Below are 8412 nucleotides of genomic sequence, written 5' to 3'. Positions count from 1 at the left end.
AGAGAACTCATTCTGCACAGCGGGACCAGCATGCACCCAAGGCAGGCAGAAGCATGAGTTTGAGACTCTGAAAATTGACAGGTGCAAGAGCCAGGGGGCACAGGGCAAGGCTGGGTAGGGGGGGCAAGGGAATCTGACAGGCCTCATGGAAATTTAGTTTGTATTCTAAACACAGTGATGAGCCATGAGCGTTTCGAGCAGAACAGGAAAGTGATGAGGTTTGGCTTGGCTTTTAAGTCAGATCCTTCCAGCTGATTTGAAGGGAATGGACTGTGGAGCACTGCTCTCTTGATATAGAGACTGGCTCCTTACCCTGTGCAAAGTGGCCTCAGCGTCCCCCAGTAGTGTATGCACCTCTGGGATAGTGGATTCCAGCTGTGGTTTCTTTTAGCACAGGTGTTAAACACAAAGCTGAGGACAGGACATGTGCCCTGTAAAATCCTTGTGCCCAGAATTGGGGCATAAGCTAGACAATGGTGTCTTTGCTGATGTTTGAGGGACACAGTGGAAGCTGGCAGGGCCTGGAGGAAATGCCTAGGGTGGAGGAGGTGATGCCAAGGGATCAGGGTGCAACCTGGTGGACTTTGATGGCTAGCCTGGCCTGGGTCTCTTGACTTGAATAGGGACAAAGCTGTGTCTTCAAGTTCCTGTAAACACAGGGAACTCCAGAACTATGAAAACTCAGACTCACAACAGCCTCTGTGTGCCAAGCAGGGACATCAGAATCTGGAATTTTCCACCCCTGATTTCCAGTTTAGAAAACCTAGATGTGGCTGCTCTAGAGAGGGCTCCTCTCAAACAGGTCTCAATGCTTCCTTTTACAGGGAGTTTTATAGTTCAAAAAGCTATCTTACATCCTCTTTCTTTTTCCTGTCTGTCTGTCATTCTGTCTGTTTCCCTGACTGTCTGTCTCTCTTTCATTTTTTCCCTTAGGAAGCAGTGTGATGCAGTTAGAAGCAATGGCCTTTAAAGATGGGCAAGTCTGGGTTTGAATCATGGCTTTTCCACTTGATAGGTGAGACACTTTGGGCACGTTTCCTAACCTCTTGGATTCTCAGTTTCCTCATCTGTAAAATGGGTATATTAATATTTTAATCATGGAGCTGCAAAGTTTGAATCAGGTAATATGCACAATACACATAAGAACTTGGCACATAGTGGGTGCAGAATAAGCTGCTATTGCTCATTCATTTGTTCAGTGTTTATCTGGTAGCTACTGTGGGCCAGGCCTTGGGCTCAGCACTGTGTCATAATGCTGATCCCCAAAATGCCCCTTTCAAGTCTTGGGCAGGGATTAGTGTCCCCATATTCCCAACTCCAGCATGTGGTGAAAATGGCTCCCCCCAGGGAGGATCTGGAAAGTGATCCCAGGTCTAGACGTGGCTCTAAATGCTGCCTAAGTGATGCTGTCAAGGACCCAGGCCCTCGCTTTTTGCCGTATTTTTCTCTTGGAGTTTCCTTGTTCAGTTGCATTGAAATGAAAAATGACATTGTGCCTACTTCGGTGTGGCAGGTCCTGGGCTAGGTCCTACAAAGGACCACCAAGTTGAGTAAGTTGTGGGCCTTGGTCAGTCTGATAGTGCCCAGAGGATGGCAACTGAGGCAGTCATGGGACAAGTCCTGCCCCAGCAGGAATGTCCTCAGGGGCCAATCTCTTTAGCGTGCTGGTAAAAGACTCAGTGTGCCTCCTAATTTCTGAAGCCTATCATAAGAAGGAGGAATTACATGTTATTTTTGGGGTCCTCTGGAGGCAGAACCAGGGCCCAGGGTAGAAACACCATAAAGCGTATTTTGTCTCATTAAAGGAATGGAGCTTTTTAACATCTTCAGGTGTCCTGCAGTAGAAAAGGTTCTCTGGTAATCGGAGCAAGCTCCATCTCTGGGAATGCTCAGGCAAGGCTGGATAAACACCCACCAGGGTGTTGTAAAGGGAATGCCTGATTTGGGTGGGAGCTTTGATGGGATGACCTCTAGGCTTCCTAGTAGTAGCTCCATGATGCATGGATTCTAAGTTTCCATTGTCCACTCACACCACCTTCCCCTGGATGCCTGCCAGCTTCCTCCCTCTGGGGCTCACCCTGCAGCTTACCTCACTCCTTCCTGAACCCAGCTCTGGAACCTTGCCATGGCAACTTACCAACCCAGGTCCAAAGTGTCAGGCCACTGGGGCACGAGTGAAATAGATTTCAGTCTGTGTTCTGGACGGACAATTTAGTTTTGTTATCGAATTGGCCCCTTTTAAGTCTTCCCCTTTTGGGTATTTGAGTTTTCTTTTCTAGATTTATATTTCACACACATTTCATATAAAAAGATACACCAGCATCTGTTACTGTACTTTGAAGCTTGATTATTTTGGAAAATCTACAATCATAATAGCTCTAGAGTCAAGTTGCTAAATTCAAATCCTAGCTCCACTATTTATTATCAGTGTTGTCCTGGCCAAGCCTTTTAATCTCTCTGAGCAATTAATGTCTTAGTATCTATAAAACAAGGTAATAATAATAATATCTACCTCACAGGGATGCTGTTAGACTAAATAGATACTAACATCCAAAGAACTTGGAACAATGCTGGCACATTGTTTTCAATAAATGCTAATGGTAAGTAATAATCATTAAATAGTTATTTTGTTCACCACCCTTCATTTGCTTTTTTGGTGTTAATTTTAGAACTATTTCTTGCACATTTTTTTAAATTTAAGTTTTTAATTCATTTTGAACTGATTTTTGTATATGATGTAAGAGAGGAGTCTGGTTTCATTCTTTGGTATTTGACTGTCCAATTTTCCCAGTATCATTTTTTTTTAATTTTTAAAATTTAAAAAAATTTTTTGCGGGGGAGGTAATTAAGTTTATTTATTTATTTTTTAGCAGAAGTACTGGGGATTGAACCCAGGACCTCCTGCATGCTAGACATGAACTCTACCACTGACCTATACCCTCCCCTCCTTTGCACATTTTAGAAATCAGAGTAATACTGACCTTAAAATGGTTCTAGAAGTTACCAAATTCAGCCCTTCTTTTTGCTGCTAAGGAAATTGAGCCTCAGGGGGTGAAGCTACTTACTCATCTAGTGGCAGAGCCAGGAAGAGGGTACAGGGGTCTTTGCTCTTGTCTGATGCCTTTCTATACATCACAGTTCCCTAATGAGGATTAATTAATTAAGGGTGACCATATTTTTCTGCTAGTTTGCTTAAAAAAAAAAATCACAAGCATGTAATTAAATAAATAAATACTGAAACCTTGCCAATAAGATTTGTTGTTTAAAGAATTGGAAGCAGGAAAATGGGATTTATACACTACTTTCTGTCTCTGTGTTTTGGAGGACTTTGGATGTTGGCTCCCAGAGGTCCAGTAGCCCTGCCTCCCTCCCCTACCCAGCCGTCCATGCCTCTTGGGGAGCAAGGATCAGCCCCAAGATAACCTCATGCCTCTTCTCAACAGCCCTCCTACTTTACTTCTTAGAATACCAGTTCCAGAGCCAGTGCTCTCAGCTTGTGTGGTTTAAATTATTGACGGATGTGCTGCCAAACTTTTTTCAAAGTGTGTAAAATTTATTTTTGCTTCAGCTGTGCATCACACTACGGCAAGGATGCCTGTAGGGGAGAACTCTGAGCTAAGTGGATGGTGTGATGTCCTGCAGCGTGGGGTCACTGGCTGTGAAGAGGTGTGCTGTGATGCTGAGGCATTCCAAGAAAGGCTTTACTAGAATAGCTGGCGACTTTGTTCTGTGAATTTATCAGAAAGCATGATCAGGGCAGAGCCAAGTTCAAGTCAGCTTTCACCTCAGGACTGAGGGGCCCTGAATGAACACGGAGTTCTGACTGCCCTGTGGAGAGACCTTGCTGAACAACCCCGGACCCGTCCGTGCACATTGCCCACGTTACTGGTTTCAAGTGTGCTGCCCCAAATTCCAGAATTTGAAAGTGTACTGTGAGCAAAAATGTCTGAGAGCCATTGTCCTCAGCATGATATGGAACAAAGTGTTCCCTGGTGATGTAATTTTGTGCAATACTAGGTTGAACAGAGTTCAGTCACTGCAGGATTTCTCAGCGACTTTAATGTATTAACGTATGTGGTGACTTCTCCCAGAGCAGCTGTAGAATGCAGCATTTATGCATCTCTTTTGGTCACAGAACTATGTTTGTCTTTCCAAAAACATATGTGGGGACTAGAGTTATGAGGAAGTACTGTGGCAGATACTGTTCCAGAAGGATTTCACCTTCTCTTTGTTAGAGTGAAGTGTGAAGACTGTTACACGGGTTGTTAATTCAAAGGCTCGCTGTCACTGGGTGCTAGATGACTGTCAGCTGATTTCCTCTTGCCTAAATGTCACCTGGCATAGACCTTGACTCAGTCCAGCTCAGCAGGGCCATCCTGCCCCACGCCCCCAGGTAGGGGTGCGGGCTCCTCAGCACACCCTACGTTAGACGCTTTGACTGGAGTGGAGCAGGAACTGTGTGTGTGCGTGTTGCTCATTCTCTGAGCCAGCCTCCAGGTTTGCGAGGGAGAGGATGGGTCCCAGCGTGGAGACCTCAGGCTTCTAGCACCTCTCACCACCTAAAGAAAACAACTAAAATTCTTCACCCAGGATCCTAAACCCTCTTGGTCCAGCTGCAGGACGCCCATTTATCGCCTGCCCCTCTCTACTTCCTTCTGAGATTTGGAGACTCGCCTCTCCTGCCCTGTTCTCACTTCTCTCCTTCTCTTTTCCACATTTCCTTCTCTCCTTCCACATTCCAAGTATCATTTACTGAGGATGATTTTAGCAGTAATGAAATCATTAACACTATCAATACTGATGAGTTGCTGGTTATAGTTTCCGACAGAAAAATCAGGACACATGGTCTGATAGTCCCCAGTTGACCCAGGGTGTGAGGAAAGACTTTGGCTATGAGAACCTTGAGGCACTTCTAGTATACTCTAGAGAGCTTAGACATTCTCTCTCCCTTAACAACCAAAAAAGTTCTATTCCACCAGGGACAAATACCCGGAAGCCACATTGTTAGCAGCGTAGCCACAGGCCACCCACCCTCTGCCCTTCCTCACCTTCACATCCCCAGGGACACTGCGCAAACAAAGAGTTGTGTCTGGAAAGAGCTGAGGGTGGGCTGACACAGAGAAGCCTGGAAACCTGGAATGGGGGGTCCAGGAACGGGATGAGGGGGGTGGCTTTACCTGCTGGAAGTGGGAGGTCATGAGGAGGAACTCCTTCCCATCCCTTCTGAGGAGTCAGAAATCAGGTCCTCTGATGTCCTCCCGCCTCCAGACTGAGCTCACCCCCTCCCCACTCCACCTGCCCGATCAGGAAATCACCTCCCATTCACCTTATTGAGGAGGAGGCCACCCATCATTTTCTCAGAACTCTTAGGATTGTCAACCACCATCTCCCTCCCTCCGTCCCTCCTTCCTTCCCAATAAATATTTTCTTCACTGGATTGACCTTACTCTTCCCTCCTCCTTCCCTGGACCTTCTTTCAGGGGATCTGCAGCACCCCCACTTTCTTCTCTTCTCTGGCCCCTTGTCCATTGGACATACAGGCAGAGAAGAGAGGCTGCTGCTGACTGCACTTCTGACCTCACTCGTTTTTGACTCTCCTCTGCCACCACTCTGGCACTGAACCTGCTTTTTTATGGCTAACCAGTGACTTCCTGGGAGCTCTTTTCCTTTTTTTAATCCTATTTAACTCCCTCAGGGAATTAAAATTTGGTAAAACATTTTATTATAAGAAATACCAAAAAAAATCCCCACATCTGTTATTGTAAACAATCCAAACACTGAAGAAGTATGTAGAGTAGAAGTGAAACCCAGCACCTCTCCCCGACCCCCATCCCCACGCTATGCCATTCCCCAGAGGTAACCACTATAGACAGTTTGGTAAAATTCCTCTATACTGTTGCTTATGAGTTTATAAAGTTGGGATCATTTTAACATACCGTTCTGTAATTGGCATTTTCGTGTAATGCTATGCTGCACATGTCTTTTCATGTAAGTATATATGGATACATATCACTAAAAATGTCCAGTATTCTATTAAATGGCTATATCATAATTCATTTAGTCAATCCCCCTCCTCTCCCTCCCTTCCTTCTTTCCCTCCTTCCCTTTTTCTTTTCTTCCTTCCTTCTCTCTCTTCTCTTCCCTTTCCTTCCTTCCTTCTCTCTCTTCTCTTCCCTTTTCTTTCTTTCTTTCTTTCTTTCTTTCTTTCTTTCTTTCTTTCTTTCTTTCTTTCTTTCTTTCTTTCTTTCTTTCCCTTTCCTTCTTCCTCCCTCCCTTCCTTTTTCTTCCTCCCTTCCTTCCTTTTTCTTTCTTTCTTTCCTTTTCTTTTGTTTTCTTTCGATGAATACTGAGGTTGTTTCCATTTATTTATTTACTTATGTACTTGTGTCTTCATTCATGCATGATCCCATTACAAACACTACTGTGATGAACCCCTTGTACCTATGTCTTTGCACACTTGTGCTCAGAGTACTGGTCACTGGTAATCACTCTCTTTTTTTGACACTTCTTACACCTCCAAGTTCTATCTTGGTTCTCTTCTTCCCTAGCGAACCACTCTTTTCCCTGAGCACGCAGTGTACATTTACATCTTCTTGCCTTTGTCCAAAGTTTCTCCTCCTGAAATGACCACTTCCTACTCATTCTTCTTACCCCAGTCTTGTGTAGAATCGCCTTGAGTCCCTAGACTAGTCCTTCCTAATGGCTTCCATTTAGCAGCACTTACCATGTGCTGGAGCAGACGTTTTGTCCTCCCACCCCACAACCGTGGGGTGAGGCATTTAAAGGTGATTAAAAACTGAAGCTCAGAAAGTTAAGGAATTGTTCAGGTCATTCAGCTCATTAAATGGAGGAGCCAGTATTCAATCTCAGGCCTCTCTTACTGGACAATTCATGGACTTACATAAGCACCAAATTACATTACATCTTCTGCTCTGCTACTCAGAGGACCTCACATGTTCAAGGACTATGGCAACTACCAAGTTCAATGGTGGGAACTCTCAGGTTGCTCACAAGTTTGTTGAGACTGGGAACTCCCTGAGGGTAGACCCCATGTCTCTTCTTTCTGCATTTCCCATATTGAGTACAGAACCTGTTTTATCATAGGTGCTGATACAGTTTTGAAAGGGTGAAACCTGTATTTGCTGAATGAGGAGTTCCAGGACACCCTGAACTAGGTCAAGAGCCACACACTTCAGCACTCAGTAACACATGCTGAACTTGAAGTTTATTTCCTGCTAATTCATGAAAATAAAATACTCTACTCCCAGAGCCCTAATTAACTAAATTACAAGAAGCTCTTTAGATTGGCAGCTGGGAGAACATAATGATATAAGAAACAGTCTCTGAAGTGTGATGGCCTATGTTCTGATCCCAGCTCTGCCATGTATTAGGCAAACTATTCAATTTCTATAATCCTCAGTTACCCAACTAGTAAAATGGAGCTAATGAAAGTTTCTTAGAGCTAATCAGGTTATCATGAGGATTAAATGAGAATGTTGATAGGAAACACTCGGCATAGCGACTGGCATACAGAAGGCACTCAATAAATGTTAGTTGCCCTCTTGTCAGGAGGACCCATATTAGCTCCTCTTAGTCTTTGCTCAAAGTGAAATAGGTCAACCACTCTTTTCTCTTAATGCCTTCAAAGCTTTGACTAGGATGATTTTTTTTAAACTTTCAATTTCCACACACAAAATATTCTCTTTCTGGCTCTTACTTGTAAAACAAATGTTTATTAAGTGCCTGCTGTTTACTATAGTCCTTTCTGGTTGGTCCTTCAGCTGTTGGGGAAAGTCTACAGCAGAGGGGATAAGCATTGTCCAGGTTAGCAGCCTAGTGGAGGGTAAAGTTCTCTTGCTTTGCACTGTTGAGAACGTTACTTGATTCTCTGAAAAACACACTTCTCTTCTTCTTTTTGAACTTCAAGGATTTGTTTTAAAATATCTTCTCATGCAAGTCTGAAGATTTTGTACCTTGATGCACAAAGGAATGGTTAGGTTGTTTTTAGAGTCTGCTTCATAGAGGTGCCTCTGCTGTCTTTGTCGTTTGAGACAAAAAGTTTTCCTGTGTCAGCAGGTCCTGAAGGTGACTTTAGGTACCGACATCTGTTTTGTGACTCTGCGCATGCTTTCTAATCATGTCCAGGTATTTATTTTTCAGACGGGTTGTTGTTGTTTTGTTTGGGCTGAACCAAATCTTTCCAAGGACTGTATTTGGGAAGGACCCTACCCCTGGCTATCAAAACCAAAACAAATGAAAAAGAAAATCCCCAACCCCCGACTCAAATCCCAACAAAAGCAAATGATTCAGTACAAGCAAGCTTTCCAGACCTGATACATGGATTATTCAATTCCAGAACTACATGTTCCCAGAGCACCATGGATGCCTACTATTTTAATTAAGGCACCTCAA

General features: G+C 44.1%; 1 protein-coding gene across 2 annotated transcripts in view; it reads left to right on the top strand.

Moving 5' to 3' along the window:
- Positions 1–999: 999 nt before the first annotated feature.
- The window catches only part of HTR4 (5-hydroxytryptamine receptor 4), a 371144-nt gene continuing 363731 nt past the window's right edge, over positions 1000–8412 (top strand). For both annotated transcript variants that reach the window (XM_010989466.3, XM_010989465.3), the window contains exon 1: positions 1000–1015. The gene's annotated coding sequence lies outside the window, so the exon portion shown is untranslated. The remainder of the gene's footprint in view (positions 1016–8412) is intronic.

Source organism: Camelus dromedarius, chromosome 3 (assembly GCF_036321535.1).
Source record: "Camelus dromedarius isolate mCamDro1 chromosome 3, mCamDro1.pat, whole genome shotgun sequence".
Taxonomy (NCBI): Eukaryota; Metazoa; Chordata; class Mammalia; order Artiodactyla; family Camelidae; genus Camelus; species Camelus dromedarius.
The sequence above is the reverse complement of the archived record's forward strand: the minus strand, read 5'-3'. Positions and strand labels throughout refer to the sequence as shown.